This window comes from Sus scrofa, chromosome 14 (assembly GCF_054392235.1).
Source record: "Sus scrofa isolate SSC_HxYL_T2T_F1_AM1 chromosome 14, Sscrofa_HxYL_maternal_Yorkshire_Landrace_v2.0, whole genome shotgun sequence".
Taxonomy (NCBI): Eukaryota; Metazoa; Chordata; class Mammalia; order Artiodactyla; family Suidae; genus Sus; species Sus scrofa.
The window spans coordinates 130,860,718-130,887,470 of NC_139396.1; the positions used below are offsets into that span (position 1 = coordinate 130,860,718).

The 26,753-nt window shown below is 38.4% G+C and overlaps 1 protein-coding gene across 7 annotated transcripts in view; it reads right to left on the minus strand.

Moving 5' to 3' along the window:
- The window catches only part of PIK3AP1 (phosphoinositide-3-kinase adaptor protein 1), a 265,570-nt gene that overhangs the window by 227,142 nt on the left and 11,675 nt on the right, over positions 1–26,753 (minus strand). Inside the window, exon 2 of one of the 7 annotated variants that reach the window (XM_084992876.1) lies at positions 12,030–12,078. The exons of the other annotated variants lie outside the window; for them this stretch is intronic. The gene's annotated coding sequence lies outside the window, so the exon portion shown is untranslated. The remainder of the gene's footprint in view (positions 1–12,029; positions 12,079–26,753) is intronic. 7 annotated transcript variants of the gene reach the window in all.

Here is a 26,753-nt window from a genome sequence, read left to right on the forward strand (position 1 = left end):
ATTCAGTCTTTATTGGCTGTTTCAGCTTGGGACCACTAGGACTAACAGGTGGGAGAGGAATACACATTTATGCATGTCTAGAGCAACCCCCTCAGAAAAGAGAATAAATCCAGTTACAGAACTTACATGGCAGTTGGGAGGGGTGGAAAGGGGGCACAATTATGTACAGAGACTAAAGGGGATGTTGGAGAAGGTTCTTCAGCAATAGGGCATGGTGGTGCTGAAGAGGGGAAACTCAAAACTGTAGTCAATTTAACTATTGTCTTAGGGCTGGCTGCTCAGCCACAAAAAGATTGAATTTTTTTATATCCAAAATAAAAGTCCTAACAATACCTACTCCATTGTCTGTAAAGAACATCAAATGAGAATCTGTATATGAAAGTCCTTTGTGAATGTAAAAAACTACCGTTAAGATTAGCAGCGTGTTTATTTACACATGATTTTGTATGCATACACGTTATGAGAGTAATAGAATTTCATATGATCTTTGTAGAATGGGTAGGAGTTAATTGGCAGAGAAAAGTCAGTATGTGAGGAAAAAAAGGTATATGATAAAGAGTAATTAATCTAAACCAAATACAATTAAAAGAGAAACATGAGAGGCACTCTGATTTTCAAAATAATAATACCCACTATAAATATTATTATTATCCACTGCTTTGAAAATTCTTCCTAATGCAGTAAGACATGAAATAGAAATGAGGCATAAACATCAAAGGGAAGAAACAAAAATCATTATTTGTAGATGATACAGTTTCAGTACCAGAAAACTAAAAAGAACTGGTTAAGAGTATTGAAATTAATAAATGCACCTGGTTAAATAGCTAGAAAGAAATTAATATATATAAGGAAGCAACAGCATTTCTCTAACCAGTTGGAAAAGATAGTGAAATTTTGCCTACATGTGATGCTGAATACCCTTTACCTCCCAGTCAAGTGCCTTGTCCAAACCAGATCCCCCCATGGTCCTTATCTTTCCTTCCTACCATATTGATGCTACCTTGAGGACAATCTCATGCATTCCATATATTTGTGTTCATCAGTATCAATGAGAATAAATTTTATCTTGAAAATTCTGGGTTAACAATGCAGGTGGATCAGGATTCTCTAAGACTGCTTAAGAGAGGCCCTTCATACAATGTTTTTGTTAAGGTTTATCTCTCTCTCTTTCAGTTTCCCTTAGGTCTTGCTTTCCTTCCATCCTTCCAATAACTGTTTGTTATGAAATATAATAACTTGTAGACTTCTATGATAAGACTGCAATAAATGCAGTGTCTGTCTGCACATGGAAGTGAGTGGTTACTCCTCTAGTCTCCACCCATTTATCACCTAGACAAAGGCTCCTCAGAGGGTTAGCAGAGTTATAGACCCATAGCCTCTCTCAGTTAGAACAATCCTCCCCCAATCTATCTGCCTTATCCACCAAAACCTGCTGAGGATTTTATGGCTACCATCTGACTGCCCGCAGCTCTCAGCCATCACTGGTAAGCACACTCAGGTCCTTGGTCTGGAGAAATTTATCCTCTCTGGCCCCATAGGGACTTTGGACCTGAATTTAATTTGAAGATGAAAAATGTAGGGGCTGGGCTATGACTGGGAGAGGTGAGTAACCAGATCAGAATGTGGAAGAAGAAGGTGAAAAATGTCCCTCCCTTCACTGTGACCTGGTGTCCCTTCCTGGGTCAAATTCGATACCAGCAAAGGTACATGGAGGGACCTCACCAAGAGTTTAGTGAGGGAATGTGATGCCTCTTGCTCTCTCAGCTTAGCCCTTGTACTTTCATGCTGAGCAGTGCGAGACCAGGCAACGGAGTGAGTAGGGAATATTACCAGGCTTGGTGGATTTGCCTAGTGGAACTCATAGCTCCATCCACTGCTTGCTGACAGAGCTCCTAACCCCAGCACCTAGTTTCCCCTATTATTAACATCTTACTTTAGCATGGTATACTGTCAAAATTAAGACACCAACCTTGTTACATTACTATTAACTAAACTTCAGACTATGTCACTAGTTTTAACTAGTATAAACTGAACTCCCAATTAAATTTCACTAGTCTTTTCTAATGTCCTTTTTCTGTTTCAGCATCTAATCCAGGATACCACATTGCATTTAGGGGCTAATATGCTTTTAACTATGTATAAACCTTCTTAAATGACCATTTCTAGTTCCGCCCTTGTACTTTCTCCTAAGACTTTCCATCAAACAGAGGGGAGGAAAAGGAACCAAAATCCTAAGACAGCTCTAAAGCCATCTAGCATTTCTCCTCAGCATTTCCTGAAGTGAAATTTCCTGAGGAAAAGTGTAACAAGAGGATCTGTATTTTAAAGAAAAGAGGGTTTCTATAGTTAAATGAGTTAAAGAAGTGCTAGATGCAAAATCCTTTCTTTTTTCTTCTTTTTTTTTTTTAGGGCTGCACTTGCAGCATATGGAAGTTCCCAGGCTAGAGGTCCAATTGGAGCTGAAGCTGCCAGCCTACACCACAGCCACAGCAATGCAGGATCCGAGCCAAATCTGCAACCTATACCACAGCTCATGGCAAATCCTTAACCCACTGAGCAAAGCCAGGGATCGAACCCGAGTCCTCATGGATACTAGTCAGGTTCATTACTGCTGAGTCACGATAGGAATTCACAAATCCTTTTTTTTTTTTTTTTTTTTTCCGGTCTTTTTTAGGGCCATACCCACAGCATACGGAGGTTTCCAGTCTAGGGTCAAATCAGAGCTGTAGATGCAGGCCTGTGCCACAGCCCCAGAAACACCAGATCCGATCTGCGTCTGTGACGTACACCACAGCTCATGGCAATGCCAGATCCTTAAGCCAGAGTGAGGCCAGGGATCGAACCTGCATCCTCACAGATACTAGTCAGATTTGTTTCCGCTGAGCCACAACGGGAACTCCCCAAATCCTTTCTTGAAGAGGCAAAATATTTATCAATATGATAAAATCTCTGAGAAGTCTTTCAACAAATAAGTCAGTTTAACTTGATTTAACTGAACTTTTTCAAATTTCAGTCATTTGAGTACCACCTTCACGGTTTTTTCCATATCTGCAGACAGTCTGTACTATTACTGACTTAATATTTTTCTTTAAATTCACTCATCTTTTAAAAGGAATATTATAAAGACTTTTAATATCATGACTATAAATGAAAAATTATAACCATTATCCAAAATTGATTAGAATGAAAAAAATGTTCATTTCAACCAAGAACCTCCTAAAATCAACTCAAAACCAGTAGTAAACATCAGACAGTGTGGGAAATACTGGTTAATAGAAACCGCCTACCCTTTTTTTTTTTTTTTTTGTGAGAGGTGAGCTCCAGCCCTTCTACTCCAACATCTCCTATGGCCCTTTCTCAGGAAGTTATGGGGGGAAGTATCCCACCCCCCACAAAAGAAGGGAAGAATCCAAGAAAGGATAAAGTGGGACCAGGTTTCAGGAGATGCCCTGGGGGAGGGTGGAGGAAAGTTTAAGAATCCAGGTGCTGTTTGCAGCAAACCTGACAGCAGCTGTGGGCTGGAGGCTCTTAAGGGCTGTTGATTTGGTGTCTGATGAGGGTCTGCTTCCCGATTCATAGATGGCTTGCTGTGTCCTCAGATGGTAGAAAGCCTTTTTTTCCTGATCACTTGTTTTTTGTTTTGTTTTGTTTTGTTTTTGGTCTTTTTTTAGGGCCAAACCAGCAGTTTTTTAGGGCCAAACCAGGGTATGGGTCAAATTAGAGCTGTAGCCACTGGCCTACACCACAGCCACAGCAACGCCAGATCCCAGCCATGTCTGCAACCTACACCACAGCTCAAGGCAACGCCAGATCCTTAGCCCACTGAGCGAGGCCAGGGATTGAACCTGTGTCCTCTTGGATACTAGTTAGATTCATATCTGCTGAGCCACGATGGGAACTCCTGATCACTTGTTAACATCCTAGGGAGGAAACACTTTGGGAAATTATGATCCAGTTGGTATATCTCTGAGGTCCAGAAGATCAGAAAACATGAACAGCCTAAATTAAAACCAAAGGCCCCTACATCCCTCTAGTGCTCCTCTCAAAATCCTCTGAGCCTGAGTTTCAGACATTTCCTGGACATGGCCAAAGAGGTTCCATGAGGGTCAAAATTTGCAACACATGTTCAGATTTCATGTGGGATCCTATATTTGACGTTTTAAACAGATTTCAAAACCCAGCTCTGAAGCCTCCCTGTCTTCCTCCACTCCAGAGAAAGATCTTGGATCTGATTCTTTGTCAAAGCAAACAGGTACAAAGTGTTTTCTGATTCCTGACTATCGCTACTGACTACACCCAGCCAACTCTCTCATAGACCAACTACCTGCACTTTGTACAGTTCTTCCTAAAGCCATGTTATTTTAAAATTTAATTGTGTTTGAGCAAAAGGGTGTGGCTAAAGGGGTGCCTACTGTTTAATCAGTAACAGAGTGGCAGATAAACAAAGTGCTTTCAGCTGGGCCTGGCACAGTTTGGTACTTAATTCTTCCTAAAGTGGCCTGTAAAATAAGAGTACTTGATTCAACTTATTGTGCTCTTGGCTGTCTTATCATCCCAAGTGGCTAGATTACAGGTGTCTGTCTCTCCTCCACTCGGCCAACTGTGTGATGCTGTGAGTGGCTTTGACAACTAATGCTCATTAATCCTACCCGAGTGAGTGCCACTGGGATTGCTAATAGCCCCTGGATTCATTCATTTTTTTCTCACTCGAAATACTGGACAGGAGTTCCCGTCATGGCTCAGGAGAAATGAATCTGACTAGTATCCATGAGGATACAGGTTCTATCCCTGGCCTCACTCAGTGGGTTAGGGATCCGGCATTGCCATGAGCTGTGGTGTAGGTCGCAGATGTGGCTTGGATCTGGCATTGCTGTGGCTGTGGTGTAGGCCAGGGCCTGCAGCTCCGATTTGACCCCTAGCCTGGAAACCTCCATATGCCATGGATGTGGTCCTAAAAAGACAAAAGAAAAAATAAAGAAAAAATACTGGACATCCGGGAGTTCCCACTGTGGCACAGCAGATTAAGGATCCAGCATTGTCATAGCAGCAGATCAGGTTGCTGCTGTGGCACAAACAACTAAAATAAGCCAGTCTGTGCTATGTCATGAGTAATAATAATATTTACACAGCTCTTATTTATGTGTTAGTCATTCCTTGCACATTATCCATTAATCCTGTGAGGAAGATATTCTTTTTTTTTTTTTTTTTGAGGAAGATATTCTTTCTCCTATTTTATTTTTTTTTAGTGATTTTTATTTTTTCCATTACAGTTGGTTTACAGTGTTGTCAATTTTCTACTGTACAAATAAGTGATCCAGTCACATGCACACATGTATATACATTCTTTTTCCCTCATTATCCTCCATCATAGTCCACCACAAGTGACTACAGATATATTTCCCTGTGCTATACAGCAGGATCTCATTGCTTATCCATTCCAAAGGCAATAGTCTACATCTATTAACCACGGATTCCCAGTCCATCCCACTCCCTTCCCCTCCCCCTCCCCCTCCCCCTTGTCAACCACAAGTCTGTTTTACAAGTCCAGCAGTTTCTTTTCTCTGAAAATGTTCATTTGTGCTGTATATTAGATTCCAAGTGCGTGATATCATATGGTATTCATTTCTCTTTTTGACTGACTTCACTTAGTGTGAGACTCTAGTTCCATCCATGTTGCTGCAAATGGCATCATTTTGTTCATTTTATGGCTGAGTAGTATTCCATTGTGTATATATACATCTTCTTAATCCATTCATCGGTCAATGGATATTTAGGTTGTTTCCATATCTTGGCTATTGTGAACAGTGCCGCAATGAACATACAGGTGCATGTGTCTTTTTCAAGGAAAGTTTTTCTCCTTTGTTCCTTTCTTATTTTGGTTGAGTGATTTCCATTTATTTTATGCTTGTGTACTTTTCTTTTTAATTTTTGTGAATGTAATGTTTGGTTTTGATTTGTGGTTGCACTGTTTTTTAAGTATGTTAACCCCTTCCTATATCTGTTTCCTTTAGCCTGAAAGTCATGTAGGCTCAAATACATTATTAAAAAAAAGTCTAGGTTTTCTTACTTTCCTTCCCCACATTCTATGATTTTGAGCTCCTTTTAAAATATCTTCATATTTGTCCTTTCGCTGTTCCTTGTGTTTATCGTTCCTTTTACAGTAGGGTTTTTTTTTTTCCTTTTAGATCTGTATGCAGGCTTATTTAAGTGATTGCTTTCCAACTGTGATATCCTCCATCCTATTTCTTCTTACTTTTTTATTTAGAGAAGTCCTTTTAGTATTTTTTTTAGGATAGGTTTAGCATTGCTGCACTCTTTTAGCTTTTGTTCGTTGGAGAAATTCTTTATTTCTCTATCTATTCTAAATGTTATTCTTGCTGAGTAGAACATTCAAAGCTGCAAATTTTTCCCTTTTAGAACTTTGAATATATCTTGCCACTCTCTTCTGGCCTGCAGTGTTTCTGTAGAGAAATCAGCTGATGGCCTTATGGGGGTTTTCTTATAACTAACACTTTGTGTATCTCTTGCTGCCTTTAGAATCCTCTCTTTAACTTTTGCCATTTTTATTATAATATGTCTTGGTGTGGGCCTGTTTGGGTTCAACTTGTTTGGGGCCCTCTGTGCTTCCTGTATCTTGATATCAGTTTCCTTTAGATTTGGAAAGTTTTCAGATATAATTTCTTCAAATATATTTTCCATCCCCTTTTCTTTTTCTTCTTCTGGGATTCCTATTATACATAGATTGGCACACTATATTATCCCATATTATCTCTTATATTGCTTTCATGTTTTTTCATTTAGTTTTCTGTCTGCTGTCCTGATTGGCTAATGTCCATTATTCTGTCTTTCAAGTAAACTAATTCACTCCTCTGCATTATTCACTCTGCTCTTAGTGTCTTTAGCTCAGTTTGTGTCTCTGCAAATGAATTTTCAAATTTTTCTTGGTTCCTCCTTATATTTTCTAGTTCCTTTCTAAAGTAATCTGGATTACTGTTTATATCCACTCTTAATTCATTTTCACCCTTAATTCCTTCAGTATTTTCACTATCTCCCTTTCAAACATGCTGTTTCATGTTTGCTGATTCAGGTGAATTCTCCTGTTTCTTTAACTGGGAATGGTTCCTAAGCTTCTTCATTTTGCTTATATTTTTATTTTTCTGTGAATTTAGGGAAACCAAACTGCAGTCTTGTAGGGCTATTTATATGCAAGAGCACCCCTTTGTATTTTGTGGGAGGTTACTATTTATTTTTGGCATGAGAGTTTAGATATTTGCTGTCTCTTTCTTCATTGTGAGCAGGCTATTATCCCCAGGGTGCTGAGTGTGTTTCCAGGGAGAAGGAGGCAATGGGCAGGGCTAGTAGTCAGTGCCTGGTTGCTGGGCTCTTGACAGTAGCAAGGACCTGCAGGAAGTTGGCATAGGCTACTCCTAGTTGCAAGGCCCTGGGAAGTAGTAATGAGCATCAGGTAGATTTATGTGGTGCCTGGAGCATTTGGCAGTGGCAGTGGAAGGGTGTAAGTTCCCAGGGGAATGAGAGAAATAACAGGTGGTGTTTGGTCACAATGCCTTCCTCTGGGGTGCCCGCTGAGGTGATTGGGGCTGCAAGTGGTGTCTGTTCACAGACCCCTAGTGGTGGCAAGCCATGCCTACCTCTGGAGTCAGAGATAACTGTGGTGGTTTGCCCCTGCCACCTAGAGACCACTAAAGAAGCACCCCGTCCCACTTAGCCCACACAGGAGATGCTGCACAGGCTGCTCCTAGTTACAGAGCCCTGGGACGTAAGAGTGATCAAGCATATGGAGGCACTGCCTGAAGTGTTTGGCAGTGGCAGCAGCAGCAGCAGGGCAGGTGTGTTCCCAGAGGAGAAAGAGCAATAGCAGGTGGTACTCGGCTGCAGTGCCCTCTTTTTTGCTGACCTCTGCGGTGACTGGGGCTGCAGGTGGAGCCTGTTCAAAGACCCCTAGTGGTGGCAGGCCATTCCTCCCTCTGGTTTCTGAGATGGCAAACTACAGGTGGCTTGTCTCTGCCACCTGTAGATCACACAAGAGGCACTTCATCACACTTAGCGCCCCCTCCCCCTGCTGCCCTTAGCCCACACAAGAGGTGCCTGGCCGCCTGTAGCCCACACAAGTAGCACCTGGTCTCCTGTAGCCCAAGCAAGTGGCCTTTTGCCACCTGTAGCCACACCAGAGCTGCCCCGCCCTTCAAGAGTTCGTGGGTGTGCAGAGAAAGAGATTCCTACAGTGGTCCACCTCTCCTCCTCCCCAACAATGTCTCCTTGCTTCTCCTGCAGGCCCAGACCTCCTCCCGGGTTCCCTCAGCTGTGGCGTTCCACTCCCCAGCCCATGGCACACTGCTCCCTAACCCCTCAGGCTGTCTCCACACAGCCAACCCTAGTCCTCACCTTGGAGCTGACCTCCAGAGCCTGAGTCTCAGCGCTCAGCCCCTGCCTGAGTGTCTCAGGCTGTGGTGTCCAGGGAGGTGGTGCAGATGATCTGTCTGGCTCTCACTCTGCTTTGCCCTCCTCAGTCCAGCTGCTGTGCTTTTCTTGGTGACTTTGAGGTCCCTCCGTCTTGGCTGGTCTCCCCATCAGTTAGATGGCTTCCAAAGGTGTGGGTTCATTTTCTCTTTCACAGCTCCATCTCAGGAATGCTAGTCTCATCCTGATTCCTTTTCTCTCTCTCTTTTTCTCTTTTGTTCTGCCAAGTAATGTGGAGGGTTTCTTGCCCTTTTTGGAGGTTTAAGTTCTTCTGCCAGCATTAAGTATATGTTCTGTGTGAATCATCCTACATGTAGATGTGTTTTTTTGATGTGTTTGTGGGAGAAGGTAAGTGCAACATCTTACTCTTCTGCATCTTGATCCCTCCCTCCTTTCTCCTATTTTAAGATTAAGTAGTCAGACAGAATTAAGATGGCAGAGTAGAGGGAATGGTGCTCACCTTCTCTCACAAAAACAACAAAATTACAACAAACTGCTGAATAATGATCAACAGAATAGATTGGAAATTACCAAAAAAAGATATCCTACACCAAGAGACAAAGAAGAAACCACATCGAGATGGTAGGAGGGGCACTTGCATGATATAAGCAATCCCATACCCACTGGGTAGGCAATCCACAGAATGGAAAATAATTATACGGCAGAGGCTCACCCACGGAAGTGAGAGTTCTGAGCCCCATGTCAGGTTCCCATGCCTGGAGGTCAGGCATTGGGAGGAGCAGCCATGGAGCATTTGAAGTTGAAGGCCAGCAGAGCTTATGTGTAGGAGTTCCACAGGACTTGGGGAAACAGACTAAACTCTAGGGGCGGGTGCACATAAGATTCCATGTGCACTGGGTCCCAGGTCAAAGCAGAGACTCCAGAAAAATCTGGGTAAGACCCTTCTGAGGATCTTGGAGGATCTCCTGGGAAACTGGGGTGGCTGTGGCTCATTGTTGGTGAGGGACACTGAAGGCAGAGGTCTCAGGAATAGTCATCCATATGAACTGCCCTGGAGGTGGCCATTTTGGAAAAATCTGGCCCCACCCATCAGCTCTGAGAAACTCCAAGCCAAACAACAAACAGGGAGGAAACACAGCCCCACCCATCAGCAAACAGGCTGCCTAAAGTCCTCCTAGGCACAGAGCTATCTCTAATCACACCCAGAGACAAAGTCCCACCCATCAGAGGGATGAGAATCAGCTCCATGTACCAGTGGACAGGCACCACTCCTTCCAATCAGGAGGCCTGCAGCAAGCCCTTGTACCAACTTCAGCCTCTAGGGGGAACTCATCATAAGCAAGAGAGGCTACAACCCTATTCCCTATTGACCGCACAAAAAGAGGACAATGCAAAAAATCTATACAAAATGAAAAGGCAGATAAGTATGACCCAGATAAAGGAAAAAGTTAAAAAAAAAAAACTCAAAAAAACAACTTGGAGATTAACAACCTGCATGAAAAAGACTTTAGACTAATGATAGTAAAGATGATTCAAGATCTTGGAAATAAACTTGAGGAAAAGACTGATAAACTACAAGAAACACTGAACAAAGAAATATAAGATTTAAAGATTAAGCAAGCAGAGATGCAAAATACAATAACTGAAATAAAGAATTCACAGCAGAATATAGAAGGCAAGAATGAATAAACTAAGTGGGAGACAGAGTGGTAGAAATCACTAATGTGAGCAGAAAAGAGAAAAAGACTGAAAAGAAATGACACAGACTAAGAGAACTCTGGGACAACTTTAAATGCACCAACATCTGCATTGTAGGGGTGCCAGAAGGAGAAGAGAGAGAGAAAGCGCCAGAGAAAATATTTGAAGAGATAATAGCCAAAAACTTCCCTAACATGGCAAATGAATCACTCACTCAAATCCAGGAAGCACAAATACATACACAATAAACTCAAGGAGGAACACCCAGAGACACATATTAATCAAACTGACCAAAATTAAAGACAAAGAGAAATTTTAAAACAGCTAGGGAAAAGAAACAAATAACATATAATGGAACCTTAATAAGGTTATTGACTGATTTTGCAGCAGAAACTTGGCAGGGTAGAAGGTAGTGGCATGATATACTTAAAATGATGAAAGGAAAAAAACCTCTAACCAAGATTACTCTACCTAGCAAGGCTCTCATTCATAATTGAGGGAGAAATCAAAAGCTTTACATAACAAGCAAAAGCTAAAAGAATTCAGCACCACTAATCCTGCTTTACAACAAATTCTAAAGGAACTTCTCTAGGTGGAAAAGAAAAGGCCACAACTAGAAACAAGAAAATTACAAATGACAAGTCTCACTAGTAAAAGCATACATATGATAAAAGTAGGAAATCATCCACACACAAATATGCTAAAAAAAACAGAAATTGTGAGAAGAGGAGAGTACAAATGCAGGATACTGGAAATGCATTTGCAATTAAGAGACCAGCGACTTAAAACAATCTTCTGTATATATAAAACAACAATACAACAATCTTGTATGTATAAAACAATCATATATATATGCTCCTATATCAAAACTTCATGGTAACTGCAAATCAAAAATCTACAATAGATACACACAGAAATAGGAAAAAGCAATACAAATGCAACACTAAAGATAGCCATCAAACCACAAGAGAAGCAAACAGGAAAAGAAGGGAAGAAAAAAGACCAACAAAAACAAATTCAAAATAATCAACAAAATGGCAATAAGAACATACATATCAATAATTACCTTGAATGTAAATGGACTAAATGCTCTAACCAAAAGACACAGACTGGCTGAATGGATACAAAAACAAGACCCATGTATATGCTATCTTCAAGAGACCCATTTCACTTCTAGGGACACATAAAACTGAAAATGAGAGGAAGGAAGAAAATACTCCATGAAAACAGAAATCAAAGGAAAGGTAGAATCGCAATACTCATACCAGACAAAATAGACTGTAAAATGAAGATGGTTACAAGAGACAAAAAATAAAGGACATTAACTAAAGATCAAAGGATCAATCCAAGAAGAAGATATAATAATTGTAAATATATATGCACCCAACATGGGATCACTTCAATACATAAGGCAACTGCTAACAACCTCATAAGGAGAAGTTAATGATAACACAATAATAGCAGGGGGCTTTAACACCTCACTTACAGCAAAGGACAGATCATCCACACAAAATCAACAAGGAAACACAGGCCCTAAGTGATCCATTAGACCAGATGGACTTAATAGACATTTATAGAACATTCCATTGAAAAGCAGCAGAATAACATGCTTCTCAAGCTTACATGGAACATTCTCTAGGATAGATCACATTCTGGGCCACAAATCAAGCCTCAGTAAATTTAAGAAAGTTGAAATCATATCAAGGATCTTTTCCAATCACAATATTATAAGACCAGAAGTCAACAACAAGGAAAAACTGCAAAAAACACAAACACGTGGAGACCAAACAACATGCTACTAAACAACCAATGGATCACTGAAGGGACCAAAGAGGAAATAAAAAAATATCTAAAGACAAATAACAATGAAAATAGAAGGATCCAAAACTTACGGGATGCAGCAAAAGCAGTTCTAAGAGGGAAGTTGACAGCAACACAAGCCTATGCCAGAAAACAAAAAAAAAAGAAAAAGCTCAAATAAACAACTAAACCTTACACCTGAAGCAACTAGAGAGAGAAGAACAACAACAAAAAAAGTTAATAGAAGGAAAGAAATCATAAAGATCAGAGAAGAAATAGATTAAATAGAAATGAAGAAAACCATAGAAAATATCAATGAAACTAAAAGCTGATTCTTTGGGAAGATCAACAAAATTGATAAACCCTTAGCCAGACTCATCAAGAAAAAAAGGGTGAAGACTCAAATCAATAAAATTAAACATGAAAAGGGAGAAGTTATAATCAACATCACAGAAATACAAAGGATCATATGAGGAGTTCCTGTCGTGGCGCAGTGGTTAACAAATCCGACTAGGAACCATGAGGTCGTGGGTTCGGTCCCTGCCCTTGCTCAGTGGGTTAACGATCTGGCGTTGCCGTGAGCTGTGGTGTAGGTTGCAGATGCGGCTCGGATCCCGAGTTGCTGTGGCTCTGGTGTAGGCCGGTGGCTACAGCTCCGATTTGACCCCTAGCCTGGGAACCTCCATATGCCGTGGGAGCGGCCCAAGAAATAACTAAAAAGACAAAAAAAAAAAAAAAAAAAAAAAAGATCATATGAGACTACTACAAGCAACTATCTGCCAAAAAAATGGACAACCTACAAGAAATGGACAAATTCTTAGAAAGGTACAATCTTACAAGATGAAGCCAAGAAGAAATAGAAAAGATGAAGATGAACGGACCAATCACAAGCACTGAAATTGAAACTGTGATTTTAAAACTTCCAACAAACAAAAGCCCAAGACCAGACGGCTTCACAGGAGAAATCTATCAAACATTTACAGAAGAGCTAACACCTACACTGCTGAAAATATTCCAAAAAATTGCAGAGGGAGGAACACTCCCAAACTCATTCTATGAGACCACCATCACCCTGATAACTAAAACCAGATATAGATACCACAAAAAAGAAAATTAAAGGTCAGTATCACTGATGAACATTGATGCAAAAATCCTCAACAAAATACTAGGAAACCAAATGCAACAATACATTAAAAGGACTGTGCATCATGATCAAGTGGGATTTATCCCAGAGGTGCAAGGATTTTTCAATACCTGCAAATCAATCAGTGTGATACACCACATTAACAAATTGAAGAGTCAAAACCATATGATCCTCTCAATAGATGCAGAAAAGCCTTTGACAAAATCCAACACCCACTTCTGATAAAAACCCTCCAGAAAGTGGGCATAGAGAGAAACTACCGCAACATAATAAAGGAAACTACCTCAGCAAACCAACCCACAGCTAACATCATTCTCAATGGTGAAAAGATGAAAGAATTCCTACTAAGATCAAGAATAAGACAAGGACATCTGCTCTCACCACTACTACTTAACATACCTTTGGAAGTCCTAGCCATGGCAATCAGAGAAGAAAAAGAAATAAAAGGAATCCAAATTGGAAAGGAAGAAGTAAAACTATCACTGTTTGCAGATATCAAGATACTGTACCTAGAAAATCCTCAAGACACTACCAAAAAACTGTTAAGAGTTCATCAATGAATTTGGCAATGTCACAGGATACAAAATTAATACACAGAAATCAACTGCATTTCTATATACTAACAATGAAAGATCAGAAAGAGAAATTAGGAAAAAATCCCATTTACCATTGCTTCAAAAAGAATAAAATCCTTAGGAATAAACCTACCTAAATAGACAAAAGGCTTGTATTCTGAAAACTATAAGACACTGATGAAAGAAATTGAAGATAATACAAACAGATGGAAAGACATACCATGATCTTGGATTGGAAGAATCAGTATTGTCAAAATGACTATACTACCCAAGGCAGTCCACAGATTCAATGCAATCCCTAACAAATTACCAAGGAACATTTTTCACAGAACTAAAACAAAATATTTTTATATTTGTTTGGAAATACAAAAGACCCCAAATTGCCAAAGCCATCTTGAGTAAGAAAAATGGAACTGGAGGAATCAGGCTCCCTGACTTCAGACTATACTACAAAGCTACAGTCATCAAAACAGGATGATACTGGCACAAAGCCAGAAACATAGATAGATGGAATAGGACAGAAAGCCCAGAGATAAACCTACACACTTATGGTCAACAAATCTATGATAAAGAGGCAAGAATATACAATGGAGAAAAGACAGTCCCTTCAATGAGTGATGCTGAGAAAACTGACAGCTACATGTAAAAGAATGAAATTAGAACACTCTCTAACACCATACATAAAAATTAACTCAAAATGTATTAAAGATCTAAATACAAGACTGGATAGTATAAAACTCTTAGAGGAAAACATAGGAACATTCTGACATAAACTGCAGCAATATCTTCTCAGATCCACCTCCTAGAGTAATGACAATAAAAACAAACAAATGGACCTAATTAAACTTAAGTTTTGCACTGCAAAGGAAACCTTAAACAGAGTAAAACAACAACCCACAGAAAGAGGAGAAAATATTTGCAAATAAAGCAACTGACAAGTAATTAATCCCCAAAATATATAAACACCTCCTGCAGCTCAGTGTCAAGAAAATGAACAATGCAATCAAAAATGGGCAGAATAGGGAGTTCTCTGATGGCCTAGTGGGTTAAGGCTCCTGCGTTTTCACCACTGTGGTTTTGGTCACTGCTGTGGCACAGGTTCAATCCCTGGCCCAGGAACTTCCATGTGCTCTGGGTATGTCAAACAAGAAAAGAGGGAAAGAGAATCTGAAATTGCAACTCACATAAAAAATAAAATAAAATTTAAAAATTTTTTTAAAAATGGGCAGAAGATCTAAACAGACAATCCTTAAAAGAAAACATACAAATGGCCAAAAAAACACATGAAAAGATGTTCAACATCACTAATTACTAGCGAAATGCAAATCAAAACTACTGTGAGGTACCACCTTACACTACCAGAAGGGCTATCCTCAAAAAATCTACAAATTATAAATGCTGGAGAGGGTTTAAAGAAAAGGGAACACTCCTAAGTTCCTGTCATGACTCAGCAGTAACAAATCCGACTCGTGTGCATGAGGATGTGGGTTTGATCCCTGGCTTCACTCAGTGGGTTAAGGATCCAGTACTGCCATGAGCTGTGGTATAGGTTGCAGGTGCAACTAGGATCCTGAATTGCTGTGGCTGTAGTTTAGCTGAGAGCTACAGCTCCAATTTGACCGCTAGCCTGGGAACTTCCATACATTTTGGGTATGACCCTAATAAGAGGGGGGAAAAAATGAAAGAGAAACCTCTTACACTTTTGGTGGGAATGTAAATTGGTGCAACCACTATGGAAAAGAGTATGGAGATTCTTCAAAAAACTAAAAATAGAGTTACTATATGATCCAGCAATCCCACTCCTGGGCATCTATCCAGAGAAAATCCTGACTTGAAAAGATACATGGACCCCAATGTTCACTACTGCACTATATACAATAGCCAAGACATGGAATGCCCATCGACAGAGGAGTGGATAACAAAGATGTGGTATGTATATACAACGGAATACAACGGATACAATTCAGCCTTTTATAAAAAAGAATAAAATAATATCATTTGCAGCAACACAGATAGACCTAGAAATTATCATGCTAAGTGATGTTAAATCACACAGTGAGACACAAACATCATATGCTATCACTTATATGTGGAATCTAAAAAAAAGGATACAAATGAACTTATGCGCAGAACAGAAACATACTCACAGACTTTGAAAAACTTATGGTTACCAAAGGCAGCAGGTTGTGGGGGAGGGATGGACTGGTGGTTTGGGATGGAAATGTTCTAAAATTAGGTTGTGATGCTCACTGTACATAAATAAAGTAAAATTCATTGAATTTTTTTAAAAAAGATTAAACTAGAATTTAGACAACTTAAATATCTTTACAAATTTTATATAGTTAACAAATGTCAGATCTGAGACTTGAACCCAGGCATACACTTAACAGCAGCCTATACTCTTAGCCTTACCCTTTACTACCTCCTTGGGAGAAGGCATGGTTTCACCCTCAAGGAGTTCATATAATTACAATGGCTATTTTGGGGTCCCTGACAAAATCTCTGCTATCCCTGGATCTTTTTTTTTTTTCCTTTTGTCTCTCCCCACCTTGGGGATTTTATCACATTCTCCTCCGTGATGTTTATTGAATGTTGTACATTGTGGATGCTACATTGTAGTGCAGCTGGATTTTGGGGTTTTCCTTTCAAAACTGTTAAGATGATCATTGTCTTTTCCTGGAACTAAGTTAATTTGCTTTGGATTAGCTTGATTTAGTCACAGCTTTGTTTTTTCACTTTTTTAGGTCTGGTCCACAGTTCTTTTATTCTATAGCTAACATACCCTTTTCCTAAGGCATGTAAGTTTGGGGATCCAAACTCAGGGCCCAGAGTTCAAGTCAAAGTCTCTCTACTTTGGTCAGAATGCTAATGTCTCCCAGCACTCTGTGACTCCAAGGATCTCTGTTCTTACAACCCACTGGCAGCTCTGTCCTCCCAGGCCTTGTGGATATTTTTCTGTGTATATGCAACTTAGCATTCAGCAGAAGACTGGGTTTCCATTAAGGGGAATCCCATTGTATATTTTTGAGCTACTTTTTTTTTTTCTTTTTGTCTTTTTGTCTCTTTTAGGGCCACACTGTGGCATATGGAGGTCCCAGTCCAGGGGTCCAATCAGAGCTGTAGCCGCTGGCCTACACCAGAGCCACAGCAACGCCATGTCCCAGCTGTGACCTACACCACAGCTCACCACAACCCTGGATCCTTAACCCACTGATCGAGGCCAGGGATTGAAACTACAACTTCATGGTTCCTAGTCGGATTCATTTCCACTACGCCACAACGGGAACTCCTATTTTTGAGCTACTTTCTTAAGGCAGATCCCTCCTCTCTTCTACCTGGCCTCACAAATTACAGCTGCTACAATAGTCTAGAACTCCGTTTTCTGCCTCCTCAGCTTTGCAAGATCTCTGTGCTCTGCTTGTGTTCCACTTTCCTGCTTTCCATTTTCTCAAAAATCACAGATAAGTATTATTTGTTGTTCAGTACCTAAAAACAGTTGCTTCGTGCATTTTGCCAATTTTACAGTTGTATGTGGTGGGAGAGTAAGTCTAACACCCATCACTCCATTACAGTCAGACATGGAAAACTTAGACATTCTTTTTTTTATAATTTGACCACAAGTTTTAACTGGAATTTTAGTTAATTCCATTTATTGTGATTATTGATATATCTAAATTTGTTTCTACTGTCTAAATTTTTGCTGCATATGTTTTGCTTTTTCAATTATTTTCTTTCCTCATTTTTCCTTTGAAAGTCATTAGTTTTTGCTTGCTCTTTTTTTTTTCCTTTTTCTGGCCACCTTGTGGCATACAGAGTTTGGCCTGGGCCAGGGATCAGATATGAGCCACAGCTGCAGCTGGGGCAACATGGGATCCCTAACCCATTCTGCCAGGCGAAGGACTGAAATAGTCCCAGCGCTCCCAAGACACTGCCGATGCCATTACGCTAGAGCAGGAACTCCTGTTTGTTTCCTTATTTCATTTTACCGCTCTACAAAATTTTAATGCCCACCTTCTAATTCCATTCTTTTCCTAGTTATTCTTAAAAAGTTTAACATGCCTACCTACTTACATCAACAATTCTATAGTTCATACTGCTCCTCTGCTGAACAGTACAAGGTCTTTAGAAAACTTCTAAATCCTCCATTCCTAATTCATAAATTGCTTTCCACTATTTTCACTTAGTCCTTTAAAAAACACACAAATTATACATTATGACAATTTTACTTCCTATTGATAAAGCTTATTTAATGTTAACTACAGGTTTACCTTTGCTCACTATTACCCTTTGGATCTCAGGTCTTTGTACTGAGATAATTTTTCTTATTCCTGTAGTAGTTTTTTAGAAGTTCTTTTGGTGAAGGTCTGCTGTGGCAGATTCCCTTAGATATCAATCTTAGGATAGTTTTATTCTGCCCTCATTCTAGAATGATAATTTCACTAGGGACTGTTAAAAAAAACAAAAATTTGACTGAGTAAATTTAAAGATCTAATTGATTTTATTATATGATTCATAAATTGGGCAGCATCCCATAGCACATAGAAAGGCATTGCTAGGAGTTACACAAAATGGAAAGTTTTCACATTCAGAAAGAGGTGGGACCAGGAAAGAGTGGATTATTTCAGGCAATGTTATCTTCCCTTAGCGGGAGGCAGTTACCTCACTAGGGCTGACCAGGGAATTCCATACTTCTTGGTTTAAAATTCTATGGCCGGGTGAGGCTAAAACTACATTTGGGTCAGATACTAGGTCTTGGGGTTTAACACAAGTGACTCTATTCTGGCCTGTAGTTTGTTTTGTGGAATATAACTTAAAGTGAATGATTATTTTCTTTTTAAAAAAATTTTAAGATTTCTATTGTAGTTGATTTACAGCGTGTTAATTTCTGCTATACAGCAAAGTGATTCAGTTTTATATATATACTTTTTCATATTATTTTCCCTTATAGTTTATCACAGAACACTGAATACAGTTATTTCCCTGTGCTGTACAGTAGGACCTTGTTGTTTATCCATCCTAAATAGTTTGCCTCTGCTAATCCCAAACTCTCAATCCTTCCCTCTGTCACTTCCCCTCCCCTTTAGCAACCACAAGTCTGTTCTCTATATCTGTGAGTCTGTTTCATAGATATGTTCATTTTTGCCATATTTTAGATGCTATTTGTCTTTCTTTCTGATTTATTTCACTTAGTGTGATAATTTCTAGGTTCTACCATGTTTGCCACAAATAGCAATATTTCATTCTTTTTATGGATGAGTAACAGTGATAATAGTTATATACATATATATACACCAGCTCTTCTTTATCTGTTCATCTGTTGATAGGTATTTAGGTTGTTTCCATGTCTTGGCTATTATAAATAGTGCTTCTATGAACACAGGAGGTGCATGTAGCTTCTCAAATTATAGTTTTGTCTGGTTATATGCTCAGGAGTGAGATTGTAACCATTTTGTTCATTTTTAAGGAACTTCCATACTGTGTTCCACAGTGGCTGCACCAGTGTTCATTCCCACCAACAATGTAGGAGGGGTGAACAAGTATTCTCTAATTTCAAGTTGACAGATATGTTCTTTCAGCGCTTTGAAGATAGTATCAATCAATATATTTTCTAAATTGAGCTGTGAAATCTGCAGTCAGTCAAACTGTCATTCATTTATAGATAATTTTTTCTCTTAAGCTGCTTTTAAAATATTTTAACCTTTGTGTTCTGGAGTTTTACTAAAAGTATCTAGGTCTAGATTTATCTTTACTTATCAAGCTTGCTATAAATCACAGTTTATTTATGGATTTATAGCTTTCATCAGAATTGAAAAATTTATCATCCATTAACTCATCAACTATTTCTTCTCTAGTCTCATTAATTTATTCCCTAGAAATCTATAAATTAGATTTATTATTTTATTTTCCATGTCTCTCAATCCCACTTTCATAATTTCCATTTTCTTATTTTCCTATATTACATTCTGGGAAATTTATTTAGATCCAGCTTCCATTATATTTTCTTCATCCATGTCTAATCTGCTATTTAATCTATGGCTTTATGAAGTTTTATAGTGTCAACAATTAAGTTTTTAATTTTCAAGCATACTATTTACCTCTGTTTCATAAATTCCCAGACCGCTGTGATTGTCTCTTGTTTTTTGATGTTTTGTAATACCATTTTTAAAATTTCTTCCAGTGTTTTATAAAAAGTTATTTTATATATTTTTTAATAATTCCAATATCTGAATATCATGAGGTCTAAATCTATTGTTTGCTGTTCTGACTCATAGTCATAGTGACTTATTTTCTCCCATGTTTGCTAATCTCTGATTGTCAGATCATATTTATTTATCTTTGGGGATCCCACAGGCCTAAACTGGGATTTTTTTTTTTTTTTTGATGCTTCTAACGGGATCTAATAGCTCCTACTATCCTAGGACGGTACTTTAACTTTTTTAAACATATCTTTCTTTATTTAGGAATGTCATTTTCAAGAAACCTATTTGGAACTAGTCCATGACTTGGTCACCGATCAATTGACATACTGATATATCTACATTTACTCTTAGGGCAATATCAACCTCCTGGCTCCTTTTTTTTTGGCTGCACCCCTGGCATATGGAAGTTCCCAACAGGGACTCAAGCTGCTGCGGTGACAACACCAGATCCTTAACCTGTTGTGCCACAAGGCAACTTCAACCTCCTGGCTCCTTGTTTCACACACTCCCATCCTGGTTTCACCTTACTTTTTATTAGAGATTGCTTAAAGATTTTCTTTTTTTATTGTAAATCCTGTGATGTATTAAAAAAAAATTAACCTCTTCCAAAATCCCCTTGTTTCAGAGTAGCAGGGTACAATATAAAAACAATATCAAATCTCCCATGTTGACAGAATTCAAAGTCCTGGAAAACTGCTTCTTTTTTCCTTTTTTTTTCTTCTTTTTTTAATGATTCATGTGCATTTCAGGGTCAGAAGGTAAAATATGCATTTGAAAACTGATTTATATTATATTCTAAAAACAGTGAAATCACGGTAAACAAGGTAAAGCGTACATCTGAGTAAAGATTTAGATATAAATTTGAAAAAAGAAAGCATTAACACAGTATCTACCAGTAACAGGGTCCAAAAGTAAAATAGGTAAAATAGGTTAAGGTAAAGGGGGTGCCGAATGACACTGAGGATCTATATTTTTTGCCCTAGAGACACCTAACTAATTATAGTTGAAGGCTGAGAATCTAGGGTTGGCCCTGGGGGCAAGGAACAGGGAAATTAGATTTTGGTATGTATGTGGGGCCGAAGAAGACAAATTGGATATTTCAGGGGGAAATGGAGATATCCAGTCTCCATATCCCTTTAAGATATATGCCAAATTTTGAAGCTGCTTGGAGTGGGAGACTAAATACACATACAGTACGTTTGAAGGCAGACTCTACAGAAAATCTGTGGAAAACCTCAGAGAAAACAAACCTCTGTATCTCAATTAAAAGCTCTGGAAGTTCTTTCCCTAGGAAAGAGAATAAATCAGAGATAGGCTGAGTCTAAACAAAACTGTAACCCGTTTTCACTGTATCCGCCCTACGCTCAACACTCACCCCCAGACTGAAATGAGATGATAAGCCCTCTTCCTCAGCCCAAAAAATGAAAAGATAATATCACTGGAGCATAATATGGTCATGGTTCTTTATACACAATATCTGGCAGCAATTTCTGGTCATGAGAAGACCAAAACCATAATACAAATAGACAAATCCATGATAATAATTAAAGGCTTCAGTACTCTTTGGAGCATCTCATTCTTTTTATGTATTTATTTTTTGGCTGTGCCTGCATCATACAGAAGTTCCCAGGCCAGCAGGTATCAAATCTGCCCCACAGCAACAAAAACCCTAGATCCTTAACTTGCTGAGTCACCAAGGTATCTAGAGTATCTCATTCTTAATTCAATAATTGAGTAGATCGACTAATTAAATAGACAGAAAATGAGCAAAAATATAGCAGACTTCAGCAGCACTCTGATACTACTGGATTCCACCCATCCCAACACCAGAATATACATTTTTCTCAGGAGCCCATTGAACATTTACCAAGACTGACTATATTCTGGACCGTAAAAAAATGTCTCAATAAATTTAAACAATTCAAATCACACAATATGTTCTCTGGTTACTATGGAATTAAATTAGAAATCAATAACAGAAAGATCTATAGAAAAATTGTAATTTTTAGAAACAAAATAACAGGCTTCTGGGAGTTCTCTTGCGGCAGAGTGGGTTAAAGATCCAGTGTTGTCACTACAATGGCTAGAGTCACTACTGGGGCACAGGTTTGATGCCTGGTCCGGGACTTTCCACATGCCATGGGCCTGGCCAAACAAAATAAAAAATAAAACAAACAAAAAACATGTTTCAAAATAACCCACGGGTCAATGAAGAAATCAAAAGAGAAATTAGAAGTCACTTTGAACTTAATCAAAATGAAGATATAATGTACCAGTCTTGGTGGGAACTGTGAGATAATAAATTTCTGTTGTTTAAGCCACTCAATCTTGTGGTATTTTGTTATGGCAGCCCTGGCAAACTAACACAAGCCCCATTAACTGACTGTCCCTACATATCTGTCAATACATAAATGAATAAACAAATTTGACAAATGTCATCTTAAAGTGATCAAGACTAGCATCTTCCCATGATAAGTCATATTGGTATCATGTACACTTGATATGATGCACTAAAAAGAGCACCTCATTTCTGTGGATTTCCTCTCCAGGTCCCATAAGCCCAATCTAACAATGAGAACACATCGGGCAAACACGAAATAAGGGATTGTCTACAAATACCTGACCAGCACTCTTCAAGAGTGTCAAGGTCAGGAGGAGCAAGGAAAGACTGATGAACTGTCACAGACTAGAGAAGACATAATGACAAATTGCACTGTGACATTCTTAACTGGAGCCTGGAACAGAAAAAGGACATTAATGGAAAAACTACTGAATCTAAACAAAGTCTGTATTTTAGTTAATAGAATACTATTAACTATTAACTGATATTAATTTCTTAGCCTTGACAAATGTACCATGGTCATATTAACATTAAGGTAAACTGGATGGAGAGTATGATCTTTGCAACTTTTATGTAAATCTAAAATTATTCCAAAACAAAAAGTCTATTTAAAAATAAGATATATGTAATAGCATTAAACAAATAAGGCCCCACTTGGAATATCATAAAAAAAAAGAAACACTTAAGAATAAATTTAATGAAAGATATGTGAAACTTCTACCTTGAAAACTACACAATATTACAGAGATCAATTTTTAAATACTCAAATAAATAGAAGGATAGATCATGTTCATGGATTGGAAGACTCAATATTGTCATAAATAAATAAAATATCAATACCAAATAAATATCAAATTAATCTGACAGTTCAATGCAATCCTAATCAGAACCCCAGCAGGGACTTTGTGTGTGTGTGTGTGTGTGTGTGTGTGTGTGTGTGTGTGTGTGTGTGTGTGTGTAAATCAACAAGCTTATTCTAAAATTCGGATTGATTTCAAAGGGCCAAGAATAGCCAAGGCAATTTTGAAGAACAAAAATAGCACCAGATGACTTATACTACCTGACTTTAAGACCTATTATAAAGGCAGAGTAATTAACACAGTGTGCAAAGAAAGACAAATTGATCAGTGGAATGTAACTGAGAGGCCAGAAACACACCCAAACATATATGGTCATCTGATTTATGATAAAAGATAACACTACCATGGGAAAAACAATATTTTAGTAAATAGTGTTTAGGCAATTGGCTAACAACATAGAAAACATATATCTTGATCATTACTTCATTCTACACACAAAAATTAATTCCAAATATACTGCAGATCTACATGTGAAAAATAAAACAATAAAATTTTTAGGACATCTTCACCATGGAGTAGGCAAAACTTTTAAAAACAAAGACACAAAAGCACTAACCAAAAAAAAATTTTGATATATTGGACTATATTAAAATTAAGAACTTCTGTTCAAAAAGAAAATGCTATTATGAGAATGAAAAACCAATGCAAAGAATGGGAAAAGATATTCACAATATATATACTCTACAAAAGACTCATATCTAGAATATACAAAGAACTTATATGTAAAAATAACTTGATAAATAAGAGATATAAACAAGTTCCCATTGTGGGTCAGTAGGAGGAAACCAACTAGTATCCATAAGGATGTGGGTTCGATTCCTGGCTTCATTCAGTAGGTTAAGAATCCAGCATTGCTGTGAGCTGTGGTGTAAGTTGTAGACACTTTTCAAATCCAGCTTTGCTGCGGCTGTGGCAGAGGCTGGCAGCTGCAACTCCGATTCCTAGCCTGGGAACTTTCATATGCTGCGTGTGCAGCCCTAAAAATAAATAAACAATTTAAACAAATAAATAAGGGACATATAAAGAAATATAAAGACAACCTAATAGAAAAACAGGCAGAAGATGACTAGATAGCTTACCAAAAAAAAAAAAAAAGACTGAAATAGCTGGAGTTCTCACTGTGGTGCAGTGGGTTAATGTCTGGCACTGTCTCTGTGGTGGTGGGGGATCGATCCCTGACCCAGCACGGTGGGTTAAGGATCCAGCTTTGCCATAGCTGTGGCGTGGTTCACAGCTGCAACTTGGATTTGATCCCTGGCCCGGGAACTTTCATATGCTACAGGTGTGGCAAAAAAAAAAAAAAAAAAAAGTACTGAAATAGCCAATAAATATGTGAAAAGGTACTCAGTGTCATTAGTTATCTCCAGAATGGCCAAAATAAAAAAGTAAAAAAATGCCAGATATTGGAGCATCCAAAACACTTCTCTGCTGATGGCGAGAGTATGAACTGATGAAACTATTTTTGGAAAACTAGTTGGCAATACTTACTAACTTTACAAGCGCATTGCATTTCTGGGCAATTCCACTCATAGGTATATGCCCAGAAATGCAAACAGATATTCATGAAAATATACGTGCCAGAATATTCACTGGAACACTGTAATAGTGAAATAACAGAAACTATGCAAATGTGTAACAATATTAAAACATAAAATTTAATACATTCATACCATGAGCAATATTGGTCAATGAGAAAAAATGGACCACAAACCAAGGAAGCAATATAGATGGATCTCATAGGTGCAATATTCAGCAAAAGAAGCCCTTCCAAAAGTACATACTGTAGAATTTCAGTAAAACGAATCTATGCTGTTAGAAGTCAGGATAATAGTTTCCCTTACAGGAAGGGATACGCAAGGACTGGGCCCAAGCTTGACCTAGATATTCAGTTTGTGAACAGCTGTGTTCAGTTTGTGATATCAACACACTATGCACTTCTACTAAGGTGAGAAATAATCTCAGAATTTCAACTCTTTTCCTTTTTTTTTTGCGGTGCCCACAGCATGTGGAAGTTCCTGGGCCAGGAATCAAACCCACACCACAGCTATGACAATGTCAGATCATTAACTGGCTAAGCCAACAGGGAACTCCCCAGAATGTCAGTATTTTAAGGACATCTGCTCACAGTATATATTCACTGAACGTTAGCAGAATGGTTTAGCTCACCAGAATCACTCTGGACCCAAGCTGACAGAGTAGCTACCACCTAGAATGTTTCTGGTTGCCATTCCACAGAGAAAAAAGTGTCAGGAGGCTGTTACATCAACACTCAGATAACCCAACCTGCAGTCATACATATCACTTCTGCTCATAATTGGTTCATTGACTAGAATGGGTCACATGGTCCACTCAGTCACAAGGGACCAGACATTAAATGCCATCATGTCCAGAAGTGGAGAGAACTAGAAACATGTGGTGAACATACTGTGCCATATTGTCAACCAATATTCTTCTAGAACATACTTTCTAGTAGCTATATATATGGTAATCTGGGAAAGGCAGTCTCACTACATACATAATCACTTCCCTTTGTTTTTTGTTTTTTTGTTTGTTTGTTTGCTTTTTAGGGCCGTGGCATATGGAGATTTCCAGCAGGGGTCTAATTGGAGCTACAGCTGTCAGCCTAAGACACAGACACAGCAAGAGATCCGAACTGCATCTGCAACCTACACCACAGCTCTTGGCAATGCCAAATCCTTAACTCACTGAGTGAGGCCAGGGATCGAACCCACAACCTCATGGTTCCTAGACAGATTTGCTTCCACTGTGCCACGATGGGAACTCCCAATTCCCTTTGTTGAACATTAATTTGGTTCTGCTTTTTCCATTAACAGTTTATTAAAACTTTGTTCTTATTGTCCACTGCCTTAAGAGTCTTCACATGGGCTTGAATTTCTGCCATTTTGAGCACTTTGTGAAGATCCTGCAAAAGGTTTTTCCAACCAACAAGGACCTACTTTACAGCATAGGGGACTACATTCAATATCTCATATCTCATAATAACCTATAATGGAAGATAATGTAAAAAGAGAATATATATTTTATATATGTATAACTAAATCACTTTGCTATACACCTGAAACTAACAACATTGTAAACCAACTATATTTTAATGAAAATTAAAATATACATTTATATATATAAATGTTAAAAATATGTATATAAATGTTTTATATAAATGTATGTGTGTACGTGTATGTTTGTGTGTGTTAAAAAAAAGGATTTCTCTATTTTGGTACAACACCTGGTAACTGGATACATAAAATTTATTTTACAATCCTTTTGTTTTGAAACTTATTTTGTTAGGTTTTGTTGCTATTAGTTGTTTTGGGTTTCCCTCTTGGTGTTACTAAATTTAGATGGCTTTGGCCAAGAGATAGGCGTAATTTTCCTACATATACAATCTTCCTCCTAGAAAACTTCTAACGCTTTAAACTCTAGATATGTTATACTACCCAATGAAAACCAAATATCAATTACTATAATATTACAGCAAATTAAAATGAAATGGATTCATACAAAGCTCAGTTTACTTATTTTAATATTACCATAGTATGTGTTACTATGATTTTGCAGTTCTATGTAACATATTGTGGTATTTTGTTAAAATCTGCAAATACAAAATATTTATTTGAAATTTTCAGGTACTTGACATTGATGAATCCTAATAACTTAGGCAACTCAAGCTCTTTAAAA